This window comes from Rousettus aegyptiacus, unplaced genomic scaffold (genome assembly GCF_014176215.1).
Source record: "Rousettus aegyptiacus isolate mRouAeg1 unplaced genomic scaffold, mRouAeg1.p scaffold_m13_p_15, whole genome shotgun sequence".
NCBI classification, from domain to species: Eukaryota; Metazoa; Chordata; class Mammalia; order Chiroptera; family Pteropodidae; genus Rousettus; species Rousettus aegyptiacus.
Genome location: NW_023416290.1, coordinates 13,524,713 through 13,544,042, shown reverse-complemented (window position 1 = coordinate 13,544,042; position 19,330 = coordinate 13,524,713). Strand labels below are relative to the sequence as shown.

The 19,330-nt window shown below is 37.6% G+C and overlaps 1 protein-coding gene and 1 pseudogene across 2 annotated transcripts in view; one reads left to right on the top strand and one right to left on the bottom strand.

The window, feature by feature from the left end:
* NKAIN3 (sodium/potassium transporting ATPase interacting 3) overlaps nt 1–19,330 on the top strand; it is a 463,387-nt gene that overhangs the window by 96,847 nt on the left and 347,210 nt on the right. The window lies entirely within an intron of this gene.
* On the bottom strand, nt 4,330–4,448 carry LOC118612298 (annotated as a pseudogene).

The following is a 19,330-nucleotide window of genomic DNA, read 5'->3' as shown; positions in this document are numbered from 1 at the left end:
ATGTAATGCAAGCATAACAAATAAAAAGCTTAAGTGAAGTTTTAAGTGATGCAGCCAATATTCAAGGTTTTGAAGCACTCCTAGGAGCCGGGTGGGGAGAAGGATTAGAGTTGAGGGGAGTCTGGCAAAGCCCAAGTCATTGGAACCTCAAGCAAATGGTGTGCTGAAATTAGAAGTTTTCAACCCATCTTTAGTCAGCAATGTTACAGCATATTATCTATCTGCCTATCTACTTATTGGGAATGAGAGCATTATTTGAACATAAGACATTGAACATGAGGAAGATTAATCACAACTAAAACCTACATGCACATAAAGAGAGCTGCATGGTTTTATGGCAGCAATGGCATAATTTTTGCTTTTTTTTTTGTTTGCTTGTTTGTTTTTTGTGGGTTTTTAAAAATCATTTGACTACTTCGTTTTCGGTATCTCTTATGTGCAAGTACTCTGCTCTCCCCACACCAAACTAAATAATCCATGTTCTTTTAGATGGATATTTAAAACAAATTGATTCTCAGTGTTGAATTCAAAGTCAGTCTTATTAACCAAAGTGGCCTTTTCACCCGCCAGCTGCTTGATCATGAGCAAATCATTTCGGCTCCAAGATTTGAATCTATCACCTATAAAATCGGAGCAATGTGACCAGGCCTGTGTTCCTCAGACAGTGTGACAATCAATTATATCATACGTCTGAATACTTTGAAGTATAGTACAACTGCTGTGTGTAAATACTGTTAAGTGTTCTACGTTTTTCCTTTGAAAACATGTTTGAAACCCACAGCAGGCACACTCTGGAAATGAGCAATTGTGAACCACATGCCATGACAATGATTTCAGGCCACGTGGAAAGAACTCAGACTTGGGAGCCAGGGCTGATTCAGACACTCTCCTTTCTACTTAGTGGCCGTGAGCCCAGAGGTCATCTATCTATTCGACCATCCTGAGCTTCAGCTGGTTTTTGATTCCTAAGAGTAGGTATTAGCGCTATGTTCAAGACTGTCAGATGTCAGTCCTACTACCTGATTTACTGATTAAAGAGACCAAGGGTGGAATTTCATAAACAAAGTATATTCAGAACATATTCGACTGCCTGTATGAACTACTTGGGATATGGACCAACAGTTCCAGAAAGAGTCTTTGATAATGGTAAATGCTTAATTCACTTGCGCTCTTAAAACTCTAAAAAAACCCACCAATATTTAACAATAAATTCTCAGCATTTGTTTTTGACAAAACTTCAGTCCACGTACCTTGGTGCTTCTGGTCTGTGTCACTTCTCTCTGTGTGCAGCAGCTTGACCTACCCTGTACTTGACACCATGTTTGCGTAAGTCCATGCACAGAGTGCCTACTTCCTGTTGGGCGCTATTTAGGTTCCAGAAACAAAGCAAAGAGCAGAACCAACACAATGCCTGCCCCGCGGGCGCTTACATTCAGCCGCTAAAGAAAACCACGTAAATAAAACACAGAAGGTAGAACTGGAGTGGTGTTGAGAGCTATGAGAACTTCCCTGTCAAGGAGAAAGTCACTCAGCAGCCGGAATTTCTCTCATTCCCCCTTGAATCTAAGTGTTTTACATCCATAGACACTCGGCACACGGGAAACACTATGAGGTGTAAATGGGATTTTAACAACGAACCTGTAATATGGGATTTAGCAAATGTCTGTCTCTGCGGAAAGGCCTTCTGGGACACCTGAACCTGTCGCCTCTTTCCTTGCCTTGCCGTGAGCACATCGTTTTAATGGTGGTTCCTTAACAGCTCCGGCCCAGCTCGCACATCTGCATCCGCTCCATTCCTGGCTTGTCGCTCCTCGATGCTCTCTCTAGTCCACCTGTGTTCCCATGCACTGCGGGTCCTTGCTTCACACTGTTCAGTTCATCATCATTTCCTATAACAACGAGAAGATGCCCTAGGAACTTAACGCTAGTTTATGTCGATTAGCCTATGGGAAAATTGGTTTCGTTATAGGTTCTTTCCTTTAAAAGTCCCAGAACCGATCAAGGACATTGAGTGAGAATTTTCTGTATTATCATCCCTACCCTTGAAAACTGGATTTTTCTGTGACTGAGACTCCCCAGTAATACTTTTTGAATCTGCAGTTCCCTGCCACTGTCTGAGGCCACCCTGCATCTCGGCTTATCTCTTACACTCCCCATGACAGGACATTTTCCCCGCAGACTGCTCTAGACACAGACTCCTGCTTCCCAGTGTAAAGTGTGGCTTGCTTCTAAGTCTCGCTCCCATGCTCAGCTGTCCAGCATAAGACCCACACTGACGGACTTCTCAGAAGGGTCCTGGCGTTCCCTGCATGGTCGCGTTGCACTACTGACCCAGACCTAGGTGGGTCAGTTACAGAGTCCCAAAGACTGTGCAGTCAGTGGATTTTTTTTTTTTTTTTAGGCTAGGCAACCCTTGGTTGATCTCACAGATTGCAAGGACCTTGTCAGCTTACAATCCCTCATTTTTAAATTTTTTACACCTGCAGCAGCTGGTCTTCCTAGGTGGTTTCCCATCCAAGTACTAACCGGGACCAACCCTGCTTAGCTTCCGAGATCAGGTGGGATGGGGCTTATTCAGAGTGGCAGGGCCCTAGACTCAGTGAATCTTCAGAAAAGGTTCGGATGGTCAGCTTTACAAGGGAGGCGATATTTAAGTTCATCCTTAAAAACAGATTGAATTGAAATGGGCAGAGTAAAAGGAAAAAGGTCTTTTCTAGTTGACAGAATCTTGAGAGCAATAAATGTCGAGAGGAAAATGCCCAAGTTGTACAGGAGAATGGCACATAAACCTGTTCGGTTCTGGACAGATTTAGTGAGTGCCAACCATGAACCCACATGCCGCTGCGTGTTGGGAACATAAAGATGACTAAAATTCTTTGTTCTTCAGAAGCTGACAGGCACGTCGGAGGTTATGTAAGAAAGAGAATACTCTGGTGCTTCCAAACACTCATATGTATAGAGTATTTTTTAAGTAAAAGGGTATTTTTGATGCAATTCTAGAATAATTTCAATAGAAAATATAAAACATTTTTTTCTCTAGATATTGGTTTATTTCTATCTAACTTTATTCTCCTAACTAGACTGGTATCTTTGTGGAATATACTCGCTTAAGTCACAATAGTTACTTTTATACTTAATTATTTTGTTACATTTTGTTTTTTCTCTATAGGGCACAAAATAATAACCCTGTAAGAAGACCTACATTTTATGGAGATATAACATTCTTAATTTTGTTATGAAGTTCTATCATTAGAAAACTTTAGTATATAAATGGAAGTCTTGATGGGAAGGTTAATGTAATGGAAAATTAACAATAGAATAAAAATACATTTTACTACCTAATTAGCATTTAATTAGGACTGAGTTTTCATTTCTTCTATGGAAAATATTGATGGCTAAAAATATGTATACACTTAAAAAGAAATTCTTCTCTGTCTTTGTTTTTTTTTTAAGCTCTGTCTCTCATAACCCTCACACAAATGCATAGTTTCATACACATAAACACAACTTTTTTTCTCTACTCTTTATTCTGCCTTCCAAATAAACCCCTTTTATATTCCCTTTTTGAAGCTTTTAGAAATTATTAAAGACTTATTTTTCTTTTAAATGCTTCATTTCTCGGGACCATTTTCAGAGTAACAGCTGTTTCTTTTAAAAACTTTGTTTAATTATTAAGCACATTGTAGTTTTAATTTTTAATAGGCTCTGCACATACACATGCAACGTAAGAGATCACAAAAGAGGAGGCCGGAAAAAGGTGGCCGTTTTCAAGTCCACGAAGGGCGCTGATGTGCTGTTCTCTATGGTTGCCTTTTCTGAGTTGAAAACAAAGTGATGGACTCGGAATGTAGCATGGATAGAAATAACCTGTATTTATTTTAGCACAGATTCTCCGCTAGGAACTCTTATGTAGATTATCTCCTGAAATTCCCATATTAACATGAGGGTAAGGAGACTCAGGCTGGGCTCCCCAGTCTACCTATCTGGGACTTGCGTCTATATAGATCTTCATGCCATTATATCGCACGGTCTGAGGCAGTTGACTATATTTAGGAAATATTGTCTTGGCAGCTAAGGTTTTAAATAGTCAAATGGATTGGTAAAGGGGTGTGTAGCTAACCTGTTAACATGGCTTAAAAACATAATAAAATGTGATTTGAAAAGTTAGGTAGGCTTGTGACTGAAAAATGAATAATAGACAGTATAGCCATTAATATAAGCTAGGATGCCATGAGAATAGTATTTATTTATTTATTTAGGCAACCCTTGGTTAACCTCACAGATTGCAAGGACCTTGTCAGCTTATAATCCCTTATTTTTTATTTTTTATACCTACAGTACCTGGTCTCCCTAGGTAGTCTCCCATCCGAGTACTAACCATGCCTGACCCTGTTTAGCTTCCAAGATCAGATGAGATCGGGCTTGTTCAGGGTACCATTGCCGTAGATGAGAATATTTTTAAATTAATAAATATTTTGTGGTTCCAAAAGAAAAATGAACTCACTCTCATGCTTCAATAGGATAAGATGACCACTTGGAGCTATGGACTTTCTCTTTTGCTGTAGATGTCTCTATTTCTCTTGGTTACCACTTTCATATAATGAGGTTTTCCATCTCTTCTCCTATCAGATGACAATGGGAATATGGCCTAGAACATTCTAGAGATGTCAGCATCTTCGGGCTTATCGGACAGTCCAGCAGGTGGATGCCCCCACTTGCCAACACTAGTCATAAGCACCTAAGTCTCTAACACCCCAGCTGCTGAGCATATGTCTGTGTTGTGGTTTTGACAGAGGTGACAGTGAGTAGGGCTGAGTAGCTCCTGTGCTCGTTCTTAGGAATATCTTGTCACAAGAAACGGGTAGGGGAGGCAGTCTCAAGTTCTGTGAGGTAAGCACACTTCCATTATCAATGCCCGAGTTTCCAAATTTTAGTAAATTCTGTTTAATGTTCAGGTGCGATTGAGCGAAAGCAAAACAAAGGAAAAGCTCCCTCAATTATTTTAAAACATGATGGAAGCCTTGGTTTTGGCAGTCTACAGCTGCTACTGGGAATGTGAGCACTTAAGGCAGATCACAACAGGTGAGCTCAATCAAATGTTCACGTGTGAAATATAAGCTCGGTTGTAAGCTGTGTGGAAGAACTATTATGCCAATAAAGAGCAAATGGTAATGGATTTTTCTCTTTCACGTGAGGCACAAATGGGGACTTTATAATTTACCTCTTATGGGGCCTATTGAAAAAAACCCGTTGTGATCTACTTTTGAGTAACCCTGTTTTTTAAAATATCAATTACTTGGTTTTGCAATTAAAAACATAAATTAACTGTGCTTTATTTCATATTACATTTTCTAGAATCCTAAAGGTGAGTAAAGTACTATTTCCGTACTTTCCAAGACCCTTTATTATTTCTGAATATTTAGAACTTTAATTAGTTTGCTTTTTCTTCCTCTTGGCATTGACAATTTTTTTCTGTACTTAAAACTTTTACCTACTTTTTCTTTGTATGAGAACCTTTAAGAATATTGAAAATAGGTTTTCCCCATTCACCAAGATGTTTTTATCTTGCCAATCAAATTCAACCGAAAATTGTATTTTTTACCTAAAGCTTGAAGCTTGTGTGAAACCACTTTATACAAAGATTTTTTTTTTTTTTTTTTTTTTTTACTTTTTCCTTCTCTACCCCTAGGGGTCAAACATCTAATCCTTTAGATTTAGAAAGTACTGTTGGACATAGAACCTGACAGTTTTGTATACAGTAGATGCCTAGGGTACATCTGCTGAATTCATTCATCTTGGAAGCCCCCATTTGTTGACAGTCTCATGACCAATGGGGTAGAGGGTTTTTTAGGCAGCCACATGACACTTGTATATTTAGAATCAGAACTCCGAGAATTGTACCAGTTTGCTATTGGCAGAAATTCTCCCCAAAAATGCTCCTCTAATGGCGATCATCATTTTCATGATCATTATCATCATCAGCAGCACGATTTCTACACCATCGTTTCCCTTTATTGAGTGCTTACTTTGTGCCAGGCCTTCTATAGACATTGCCTCGCTTAACTCTCATCCGTAACTCTGGAGAGTAGTACTGCCTCATTTCACAGGTGAAATTTGGAAGCCAAAGGTGGGTATTATTATTTCCATTTCCATGTTACAAACTACGTCTCTGAGACGTTTTGATATTTACTTAAATCGCTCAGATAGCAAAGTGCAGACCCAGAATCAAAATACTCCAGGTCCTTCTAAATTTGACTACTAATTCTGCACAATTCCACAGTTAACAAGCAAAAAGAGAAAATTTTGTTTTAGTTTACATGCAATAAAAATTACTTTCTGGTTATATTCTGTGAATTTCGACAACTACCTAGTGTCATATAACCACGACCACAGGGAACATACGGGATCATTCCATCACCTCCCAGAATTCCCTCATATTCTCCCTTCACAGTCACACCTTCTCCTGCCCCTAACTCCTGCTCACAGTGATATGTTCTCCATCTCCATCTCTATGACCTGTGCCTTTGCCAGGATGGCATGTAAATAGAATCTAGAGTAGGCCGCATTTTTCGTCTGGCTTCTTTCCCTTAGTGTAATGCATATGAAATTCATGTAGATGGTTTCGTGTCTCGACATGGATGGAATCGATTTGTGCATTTAGTGTCGTCTTTTGATCCATTCAGCAGTCCAAGATGGCCTCATCCTAGGGCGAGTGGTTACCCGGCTGTCGGCCAGTGAGCCTCCGTTCTCCTCCATGTGACCTCACCTACAGTAGCTTGGGCTCATCCACACAGAGGTCACCATGCTCCATATGCAGTGGATGTAATAGTGCTTGTGCACTGGGACTTGCTTTCTCTAGCTGGCATAAGCATTTTTCCATCCTCTGCTGACATTTAATTTGCTTCAGTTCTATGGACCCAAGAAAGTCATGTGGCCAAGCCCCAGAGTTACAGGTGTGGAGAAATAGACTTTACTTTCTAGAAGAACATGTGACAAATTCACATTTCAAGTTGCATAAAAGTCAGATAACTTGATTATACTCACTGCAAATCTCAGGAATTACTTTTTTTTTTTTTTTTTTTTTTTTTAAAGGAAAGCTCCTAGTAGAGCACTGTCGTTGGTAAATGGTAGTGGTCCCTAGGACATCTGGCAAGGTTACTGTTAAGCAGAGGTCACTAAGATACAAAGGACATGATCCCTCTCAAGGAATTTTAGTTTCTGTTTGTTCCCCCACATCAATGTGGGATTTTAAGTTAATTATTCAATTTATGTCTAATTTTTAATAAATTATAAATATGAATAATATAAATAATAAATGAATGAATGAATGTATAACATGATAACTCTTGCTTTCCAACTTAACAGAGTTATCGGGGGAACAACTTAAATCCATTATTAAAGCATATAGGATTATTAGAATGGCTAACATGGTAGGTAAGGCAGTATGATATAGTTAAAATCCTTTTGATTCTCACTGTGGGCTTAGTTTTCAATAAAGAGCCTGAGAAGCCTGGAGCAGGATGCATCTGGATGAAATCACAGCAACTCTAGTTTCGTGGCACTCTCCATAGTTAGAGCCCAAGCATTTGGAATTGGTCGACTAACACATACCCTTACACACATAATTTGAAGTAACATCACTGTGGGTTAAGCTGAATTACTACCAAAAGTTTCTTTCTGATTTCTATTATCTAATCTTCTGACTATGCTAGTGCGACCTACCCTGCCTATTCTATAGGAAACTGAGCCAAATTAGTTTAAATATCACTCCTAGAACAAGACTCTCATTTATTTTGCCCCTGTGACTTTTCCTGTGTTGATTATCATTAAGAAAAGATCCCCATCTACCACTTCAGAGAACCTTCTTAATGTGACTTTGTTTCCTGGATGCCAGGTCACAGTGGCATTTGCTATGCTGAGTGACTGTGATGCCGAAACTGCTTTCGCTTCAGATTACCATTTGTGGGGAGAGGATGGAGCACTTGAACGGGCAATGATATGTATGTATCAGTTACACACACACACACACACACACACACACACACACACACACACAGCGTTTGCAATTTGATGGTGTGCATAACCGATTTCCAATAAATGTTGTTTTGGGTAATGGGCTAGTTGGAGGATTCTTAGGGATGTTTTAGGGGAATCATCTTAAAACTCTCAGCTCAGAAATGGCATTTCTGTTGTCAGTAGTGTCCTTCACAGATCTTTAAGATTTTACAGTTTCATAGGGATCCTATTGGCCTCGGTGCTTTAAAAATAGTGATCCTTCCTACCATCCTGACATTTAATTAGAGTAGAAAATAAACTTTATCACCCTATCTGTGCTTTTAATTACTTATTTCCTTAAAAAAAAACTTCAGGACTTCTAAAATTCACACTCTGTTGTTCTGCTGAATGACAGTATTATAGTATTGGAGTTGTTTATTTTGTTTAAATTGAAGTATTTCTACCTTGAAGTATGTACTTTTTTTCCTCAGGAGTGCAAACTACTCTACAGGCAATAATTCATTTAGATCTTCAAATTCCGTGGAGGGTTGTAGGTGATAAGTAGTATATCCAATTTACAGGGAAGACAATTGAAATAGAGTGATGTGGCGAATTACTCTGAGTCACAGAGCACAGCTATAATTGAACTCAGAATGGAATCAGGGTCTCTTGACTCCCAATTAGTTCTCTACTCAAGAGATCACGCTACCTACCCCTTCAGTCCTTGGCAAATAGATGATGAACTTTGCACAAAGCTAACTCTCAGTTACCTACAGTTTATGATGTACATCTACAGATTCTGGTTTACAGTCTTCTCATTTCACTCTAGTGGCTATGGGGTGTCTGGCAGCATCCTTCATGTTCTCCGTCTCATTGCTGCGGTGACAGAGGCAGGAAGAAGAGCAAACAGGATGGTAGCAATGGAAGCAAAAGGGTCTTGTGTGTGGGAAATACATAGCCTAGAAAGTTTGAGGAAATATAGTAATAGTTGCAGATTTGGAGGGTGAGGATTACACTGCCCTCTATTTGTGCAGATGGATGCAAATTGAAATGACATTCTATCCTTCGGTATCATTTTCCACATATAAACATGGAAATTAAGTAAACATAAAGGCAAATTTAAACCATAAAATGAGCAAGCAATGCTTGAAGCTAAAGCTCTCACAGTTTTTCAAGGTTACTGCCCTTCTAAATATAAAGGTAGATCTCATGCGAACTGTTGAATCTCAGATATAAGGGCATGACAGAACCGAAGGTATAGGATAGTAATTTGTCGATTTCCAGTGAAAATGGTGACCGTTAAATATATCACAGGCTTCAAAAGGGAGATCATTTCAAATTCTTAAATTTCACATATGAAATAATTTGGCCATGGTGTCTTGGAAAAATAAAACTTAAAAACATGTTCACGATTAATGGAACGATGTGTTACCATGGTTATTTATTATCTTTTTAAAAAATTTTCTCAGTGATTTCTAATGTACCTTCTTGAATATCAGAGTTGGTTGTGCTGTTTAATATAAGAATTACAGTCACAATTTACATGAGGCAAAGCTACTTAACTTTATTTTTGTTTTCACTGCCTGGAAATATTTAAATTATTTTTTTTTAGAAAGTAAGATGAACTTATGACATGATACAGATATAGAAATAGTGGTAGAGATATTCATTTCTGAGATTTATTAGGCAAGTGACAATTATATTTTAAAAAGGAGAATGTGGTATATGACAAGTCTTGAAGACAATATAAATGACTTCTATAATCTCTGAAAGGGTTTCTCATAATATTCCGGATGACTGAGAATATATGTGTCTCATTAACTGCTGTATTTAAGCACCCAGAACAGTGTCTTTGGCGTAGTCAGCTCTCAATACCTGTTGACTGTATAAATGAATGATATAGAAAATCCAGGTTCCAGTGACTTGGAGAATGCAAGAAAGGCGAAGAAATAGAAAAAGTAATTACAGAAATACTGTTTAAGTTACTTTAAGTAGGGAGGAGTTAAGAACTGTCTCATAGATGAATGAGCTCTTTTTTTTTTTTTTTAGCTGTATTACAAGCTCAGAAAAGGTATTATAAGCAGAGCCAATGGACGATACCAGAGGGAGAGAGAGCAATAACAAATAAGACAAGGATCCTGAACAGATAGGAGAGGATGAGACGCCAAGCAAAAGTAGTGGGTTAGTCTCAGCTGAGAGGAACAAGGTTCCTTGTGTTCATTCAGGAGTGAAGGGAAAAGTGAGATTGTAATTAAGTGCCCTCAGATGAGAGAGTTCCTGTGTGATGGATGTGATATTATCTACAAATTAGCTCTTCTGTGGAGAGTGACTGGAAGTACTAGCTGTGGAGAAAAGGTAGACAAGAGGAGTGTGATGTGGTAGGAGAGCCAGAGAAGAATGGCATCCACTTAAACATGTGGGCCATGAGATCATGGGGGTCGGATCAGCAGAGCTGTGGGCTTTCTGTCAGCCATTGTAGTGGAAGTGGCCAGGGGTGGAGAAGGAGATTGAAGGGTCAGCCCGAAGATGGCCCATGGACCCTCTATGTCAAGCGGGCCATTCTGCAGTCACTGAAGTCACCTAGGTGACAGCACAACTTGGGTGAAGGGAGAGACTGAGACCAGTAGTAGGGTCTTCAGTAAATGAGGGAAATGGCAGAGGATGGACAAAAAAGATAAGGAGAGCGGCATAGCCATGTGAGATGAATTTCATGCAGACTCAAAGCAGTTAAATAGTCACACAAGATTGGATTAGAAACCAACAAAAATATTAACTAACAACTGTAATAAACCTGGCTTTATATTTTCTTGATTGTAAATACTTGTCTTTTTAGTCCATTTCTCCTTTTATAAAGGTAAGTATGTGAGGGAAAATACTATAAGAATGTTTCTAAGGGTGCGGTAGTTTGCTCTCAAGTTAGAAAGGGGATCTAAGCTATGTTTATTTGCATAAATCCAAGATAAAGATTTTTAAAAAGTATATATTGATTAACATAAGCACCAGCTACGTTCCTGTTTATGTGCCATTTCTACAAAATAAATTACTTCGCATGTGTACCTTGAGTGTTATACCGGAAGCCACATTTCATTATTATCTAAAGTCCTCTGTGAAATGCAATAATAAATCTTAATCTATTAAGTTATTTTAGTTACTCTTTTTATTAACCCTATGATATTATCTTTGTGAATAGGGCTCCAAGTTGGTAATTTCTATTTCAATTATTTAGGAAAGTAAAAGAAGAAGAAAAATTATAGCCATTTTGTTTTTGTATTTTCAAGTATGATTTAATTGATTTTCACAGCTGCTAAGCCAGAAAGAAAATGATTACTTCAAAGTTTACAAATTCGCTAGGTCAGTACTTTCAACAAAGTTTTACAGGAGTTCCAGAAATTGTACCTGTACTCCAGTGAACCCAAGTTCTTGAATCCTTGGAGAACCATATTTGCATTTCTGCATTGCTAATTTTGATAATGGGGGAATATTTTGCATTGATAAGGACTTTTATTAATGCAAAATAGGCTTCTGCCCTAGTTTTACATGACTTTAATATTAATAACAATATGCCTGAGATTATGCCAAATTTCAATGTCAGTAAAATTGGTGGGTGGAACAAAATGTGAATAAATTATTCACATACAAACAAGAACATTCTTGCTTTTCAAAAGCTGGTCATCGGGGACTCGCAGGTGTAGGTGAGATGAAGGCACACTGAATAGAATACAACTGCAAAAAGAAAAGGACCCAAAAGTTGTTTGGGTAAATATTGTAGATCGCTAACCTGTGTGTGGGTATCATTACCAGTGTGCAATGGTAAATTTCATAGACATTTAAATAAATGAATATGAATACTAAACGTCTAACAGCAAAATGTCAACTTTATCTCCCTCTAATCTGTTCAGTAAATTTTCAACAGCACCTACTCTGTGCCAGGCACTGGGCCAAGTGCTGGCCACACAAACAAGTGTGAGACCCAGCTGCTGGCTGCAGGTGGAGTTGCTTGCAGGTGACTTCTGGTCCCTAACATATACACACATTATATTTCAGTAAATTTGGTTTACAAAACGAAATATGAAGAATCAAATTATTTAGTTGGTGAACTTATAAAGACGGGCAAAGGTAATTATAGACACCAAAAAAAAAAAAAATGCAAGTTATCTTAAAGATTCTCAAGTTTTATTTTGGTTTTATTTTGAAATATACTGTCCATGCTTGATATGTCTGTGACCACAGCACTTTATACACAATAAGATTTCTATGAGTATCTTTAAAAGAATCAGAAAAAAAAATGAAGAATGAACAAACATTATGTATTTGTATTCTAAAATGTTCATCTCAGAGTAATGTTTGATGTAAAGAGAAGATAAAGTAAAAATATCTAGATAAGGTTAAAGATCTAAAAATAAAATACAACTCCTGAAAACCCTAGCTAGAAGGATTGAATGGTCGGACAGACCATGCCAGTGTTCTTTTCTGAAATATAATTTAGCATGTCTGAATTATAACCCCCCGAATAAAAGAGGAAAAATAATACTGAGCCTTTTCTATGGAGGCAAACTATGAAAATTAGGACTAATTCAGAACTGAAATAGTTTTATTAGAAAAAAATAGTGCTTCAGAATATTGTGAAAAAAAATGTAAAGAAAATATGTACATACGTAAAGAAAGATTGTCGTTGGACTCGCCAGTCACATACATCCCTGACTAGCCCTGAGTCATTATATCATTCATTCGAGGGACTGGTCATACTGTGAGTCTTGAACATACCATTTTGCACATTTGAAGGAATCCACCATTCACCACTCACCCTCCTTACCCTTTATCCATAGTATCACTACCCCGCCCACCGAGGTTATATTTGTTATTTTTATTAAAATGCGGCTTGGCCGCTGCTGGCTGGATTCAGGTTCAAGCTTGATCGCTTTCCTACTTAAAACCTGTCTAGAGCTCTCCATTCCCTCTTGATAAAGCTCGTACTCTTAGTAAGAGATAAAGGGCTGGCGATTTACCCTCCACCTCACCTCTGATTTCTCTGTGTCTGTCCCCCAAATAGCACGGTGCTGCTTCTCTTTCATCGCCTGCAACAGGCTCTGCTCCCCCTTAAGTCTGCACCTCGTTGTCTCATCGTCCGTCCATCGTGGTGGAAAACTTTTCCCACGCTCCCCACCTGGCTGACTCTCTCCTGCGCTTCTTCCCATTTCAGTTTATACTTTGCTTCCTTAGAGAGAAACTAAGTAGACCCTCAAATTTGAGGCCAGAAACTGTGTCTCCTTATTTACTCCCGAATCTTCAGCAGTGACCAGTGTTACCAGCTTGTATTAGCTATTCATTTATTCATTCATTCACTTACCTATTCAATAATTATATATTAGCATCTCCTCAAAACTAAGTATTGCTCTAGGCATGAAAAATACAGTAGCAAATTAGATAAAATCCCTTCCTCATGGATGTAGTAAGATAGACAGTCAAGACATAAGATAATTTCAGAAAATGGTAAATACTGTCAAGAAAATAAATCAAGAAGAGGATAAAAGGCTTTAATTTGAGGCGATACTTCTATAATGTCAAGGAGATAGCCGGTTGTCATGTAAAGAAGATGCTCTGAAGATGGAGCATTCCGGTAAGAGGTAATAGCACGTGCGAAGGCCTGCATGTAAATGAGCTAAACATAGTCAAAGGACAAAAGCGAGCCATTGCGGCTGGCCAGAGTGACCAACGTGTGCAGCCATAGGCCGTGAGGCCTGAGAGCGGGCGGGAGACAGCTCGAGTGGAGTATGGTGGATTGTGGTGTATGTACAGTGTTTCGGTTTCATGTGAATTGTTTTCAGAAACCCTTGGAGAATTTTGAGCATGATGTTATTTACGCTTTAATAAAACTACTGTTATTATTACTTAGAGAAGAAAAAATAGGGAGATAAAAGTGGAAGCTGAGAAGCTGGGAAGAAGGCTGTCATAGCGGTTCAGGCGAGTTGTTGGTGAGGCTTTGACTAGGGTTTAGCAATGAGAAAGGGTTGGATTCAGGGTCTCCTTCAGGAGATAGAGTTGGCAAAACTTTCTAAAGGATTGAAGGTACAGGGTGATAGAGAAGAGGATTCCATAATCACTGTCCAATTGAATTTTGTTGTTTAAATTGAAAGGTCATGGAAAATGAAAGAACTTTGATTTTAGAACTTAGCAAAGTTGTATCGCTCGTAATAATTACGTTCGCATTCATTATTAGGAAGATGTTAATACTCGAAACTTTCAAGTACACATTATATAAACTTTTCATAAAACTTACTGGTGTACAGCTCTGTTCGTGGTAATCTCTCCAGAATTATCAGTCAATTAATATTTATTACTATTTGTTAAGAACAGGACTCCGAAATTAAACTTCCTGTGTGCGCACCTCTTATAGTTTTGTAAATTTAGGCAAATTGTATAACATCCCTTTGCCTCTTTCCTCATCTATAAAATGTAGATAACAGCAGAAACTCTTTCATATGTAATTGTGAGAATCAGATGAGATCTATATGTAAATTACTTGGGACCCTGGCAGTTAGCAGTGAAAAATGTTAATTATTTTATTATTATCTACCTTGGGTGAAATGCCGATGATGGACAGCGAGCATATGTTTTGTGCCCTTTAAGTTCAAAACACTGGTACCATAATTGCTGGTTGCATTACCACTCTTTTATATTAGTATCCAAAGTCACTGGTAGCATCTTTGCCGGTAACCCCGCTAGCCCTGTCTCCTAATTCATTGGGAAGTTTCCTGCATGTCCTCCTTCCCCTTTTCTCTTTAATGCAGACATGCCTTCAGAATGGGGTGCATTGAGAAAGCAGCTTCAGAATGGCTCCAAATACATGTCTTTGGCAAGATGGAAGCTCTGTGAAATTCTTCAAAGATTAGGGTGGTGAAGACACTAGTGACTCCGATTAGCCTTTACCTGAAGAAAATTCCACAGGGAGAACGCGAGAACGTATTCTTTTACCCTATGGATGTCGTAGGCCATGTGGTCCCATGTCAGACAAGGGCCCATGATGAAAATTACACAGTCCAACCACCAAAATAGAATGGCACAATCACAATTTTTCAGTATATTTTTTTCTTTTCCTTCTTACCTGAATTCCTTTGCCTTTGTGCCTTACATCTCTCCCCTTAACCCCCCTCCCAGAATAGCCTCTTTCCCAGTCTGGTTCTATATGTTTCTTGTTCTTCATTCTGTCACTCTTACTTTTTGATTCCGAACACAAACTCCAAAGAATAATTGCAATAATGAGTGAACTTTTTTTAGAAGGTGGGAAAGGAGAAGAAACCAAAGTCATGTTCCTCTCTAGCGAACAAGAAAAGGGAAAGGCAAGAAAAAAAAAAAAGATATATATTTATTATTTATTTATTGCTGCCATAACCTATATTATCCTGAACCTTAGTGACTTAAAGCAACACACCTTTTTTTTTTTTTAATCTCTGAGTGTGGGTCAGGAATCTGTTTCAATGTCTTTCACAAGGCTACAATCACGATGTCACCCAGGACCAGGCCTTATCTGATGATATGATGGGAAAGAATCTATTTCCAAGTTCATGTCTTATCGGCAGACCTTCAGTCCATTAAGGGCTGTTTTCCTGAGGGACTCAGTTCCTAGTTGGCTGTTGGCTTGAGGCCACCTCAGTTCCTTGCCATATGGCTGTTCCCAACATGGCAGCTTGCTCCATCAAGGCCATCAAAGGAGAGAGGCTGCCAGGAAGACAGAAGTCAAAATCTTACGTGTCTTAATCACAGAAGTGATATCCCATCACGTCTTAAAAAAAAATTTTATTTTTCAATTACAGTCGACATACAATATTATATTAGTTTCAGATGTACAGCATAGTGGTTAGACATTTATAGAATTTATGAAGTAATCCTCCCAATTAGTCTAGAACCCACCTGGCACTAAACATAGTTATTATGATATTGTTGACTACATGATATGCCATCGCTTTTGCCTTATTCTGTGGGCTGGAAGGCAGCCACCTGGTTGGCCTGCGTTCAGGCCACATTTGCATATTCCCTCATGGTTCTAAAGTAATAATATAGATCAGATTACTAATGTATATTTGGCTAAAACATGCTAGTAAGATATATCTCGCTCTTATTACAACTTTGCATCTGTTTTCCTAAATTACGGAGCACACACGTTTACCTTCCACATGTCCTGGCCACCCCCAGCTTTCTCTATACCATCTCTCTTCTGATCTTCACACCTGTAACCTACACCCTTTTCTCCCTAGCCTAATCTTGCTGACGTTTAAAGTCAAAATTCAAATGTTCTCGATGGGTCTTTTCTCCTTTATAAGCTCATTAATTTCTCACTTCTCTTAACTAACAAAGTACAATACTAGTAATTTACACCATACAAGTTATCACTTAACTGTAAATTATTTTGAACCAGTATCCAATTGTTTGAAATTTATGAGTCTCCTTTCTCCAATAAGTTCTTTGATCAATATTGCACACTACAGCATAAACAAGGATAATTTATCTTAGTCACCAAAAATGTTTAATGAAATATTGTTTCAAAATCTTTCTTAGGAAGTCATTCAAGCTTTATATTTAGTCTCTATCCTAAATGCCTAACACATAGCTAAGTACACACGAGGCATTTAATTAATGCTTGTTGACCTGTTCTGGTCAACTATTAAATATTTAAGGCATGTAAACAATTTTATGGAATATATTTTCAACATCTTACAATGGAGAAGGCTGCACCTCACTAGGATTTGTGTCTGCTGTAATATATGAGCCATGTGTGTGAGCTCTTAAGGGAGACCCTACACAGATTTAAGACATAATAAAATTTATGTGATGCCCAAGATTTGTTTTCCAAACACAGGAAAATAAGATTGCAAGTAGCTTAGGATATAAAGTATAAGGCTAAATCTTTTTCATAAAAATAAAATTGGGAAACTAGTCACTCTTACTTTAAAACAATATTAATTTACATTCTAAAGCTGTTCTGGGCTATGAACGTTGCTCAAATACTGACCTTGTAATAGAACTGATAATTATAATGTGAAGTATTATATTAAAAATGTCATATTTACATGCATTAAGATAACCATTTATACCATTTTAATTTAGATTTGAATATTTTAATGAATGTCCACTGATTTAGACAAATATCTTTAAGCACAGTAAGTTTAAGAATTTTCTTTTTCCTACTGTGTATTCCTGTCTTTAATTCTACATCTGAAAAGGGGAATTGTATTTTTCTTAAATTTGTGTGTGATCATGCAAATAAATTAAAATAGACAACTTAATTGTTCTGTATATATTTTTCTGCAAAACCTCTGATGAAAAATATTCATGTGTAATAAGTTTTAAGTGGTTTCGATTATTTTCAGTTGTGAATGAGATACATTTTCCTTTATCATAATTTAGTTAACCACATTACAGATGCTGTAATCATTGACTGTCTTAGTCCATTCAGGCTACTTAGTCCATTCAGCAAAAATACCACAAATTGGGTAGCTTGTAAACTACAGAATATTATTTCCCACATTTCTCTCAAGTCCAAGATCAAGATGCCCTCAATTGCCTGATGAAAGTCTACCTCTTGTTTCCTAGAGGGTGCCTTTCCTCTGGATCCTCAAGTAGTTTTAGGGGCTAGGGAGCTCCGTGGGGGTCTCCTTTGTAAAAGCACTAATCTCACTCATAAGGGCTCTACCCTTATGACCTAAGCATCGCCCAGAGGCTCCACCTCCTAATACTTTCACCTTGGGGATTAAGATTTCAGTACATGAATTCAGAGGGCATACAGATATTCAGACCATAGAATGGACTAAATTTGAATGTTTATAATAAACTAGACATTTATAGATGAAAAATTGGCAACAATGTTTTTATGCAGGATTCTATTAGAAAGATTTTTAAATATTTTTTACTGATTTTCAAAATAATACATGATTATATTAAAAAGGAAATAACGAGAGATATTAATAGAGTAGAGATAAAAAATACTGATAGTATCATCACTCAAAGATAAATATATTAATAATTTTGTATATTCCTCCCTTTTTCTATGTGTATATACATGTGTGCCTTCTTTCTACCTCAAAAAGATGAGAATCATGGTATAGATAGAATTATTTTCTATATTTTATTAACGTTGCATTAAATTTATTATCTGACAATAGTTTTCAAAGATAAAGTACAGCGGCTACATTATAGCCTATCATATTTATGTACCACAGTTTATCACCTTTTTCAGTATTTTGATTGTGTGTGTGTGTGTGTGTGTGTGTGTGTGTGTGTGTGTGTAAAATGAAACTTTAAACGCAAGATTTTTAACAGAGCTCTAGGTATTCGTGACATTTCCACAGTGGGACCATGATCTACTGACACTTTTGATTGACACTTTCAAAATGTATTTTTAAGGGTTGTACAAATTTATGTATCTATCTAAGGCCAATGCTTATATTTGTGCACACATATTATGCAGTGCTCCACTCACATCCTGAGCTGGTAACTCCTCCCACCTGCATGGTATGAGTTGTATCCATCTCATTTGCTATCACTAATATTAAATATGATCACTTTTAGAATCACTGACACTACAAAAGAGGGGAAAAACATGTTTCTCATTGAGCATTAGTTCAATTTCATTTATCGGAGGCTCAAAAAAAAGTTTTGTGGTAGAAAGAAGATATAATTTGATTTTTCTTCTTATTTAATGGTCCAGATGTAGCAAAAGGGGCTGATGTCAATTAGCAAGGGTTCTTCTCCATAGTGTTGTCCAAAGACCACTGTGTTCCAAACAGCACGATAGAAGTGAAAAAAAAGAAGGGAGGCAGAGCCCCCCTCCCCTTAAGGACACAATGCACAGTTTGCTTATCAAACTTCTTCCGTACATAACCCGTTAATTAGAACTTAGTCACCTGGCCAAACCTAATGGTTAGAGAAATTGGAAGATGTAGTGTTTATTTTGGCTCATTCTAGACCCAGCCAAAAAACTAGAAAATAATTGGGGGAAAGGGGAATAGTTTTGAAACACTATCTCACTCTGCCATACAGAGAATTTTAAATTTGCAATGTGTTCGATTACTAGTGAGGTTGACATTTTTTTCCCACCCTTTTATGTAATTTGTTCTGTGAATTACACATTAGTGCTCTCTGCTAATTTTTCCATGGGATTCATTTTTTTAATAAGAGTTTCGGTTGAAGGTGTTACAAATTATTACCTACCACATTCAAGTATTTTTACGTTTTTGATGTATTGGAATTTTACAGGTTATATGGTTAAGCATCTAGGATAACATTTTATTGCTCATATACTTAGAAAGTTTTCCGTTCCCAAGATCAGTTATATTCTTCA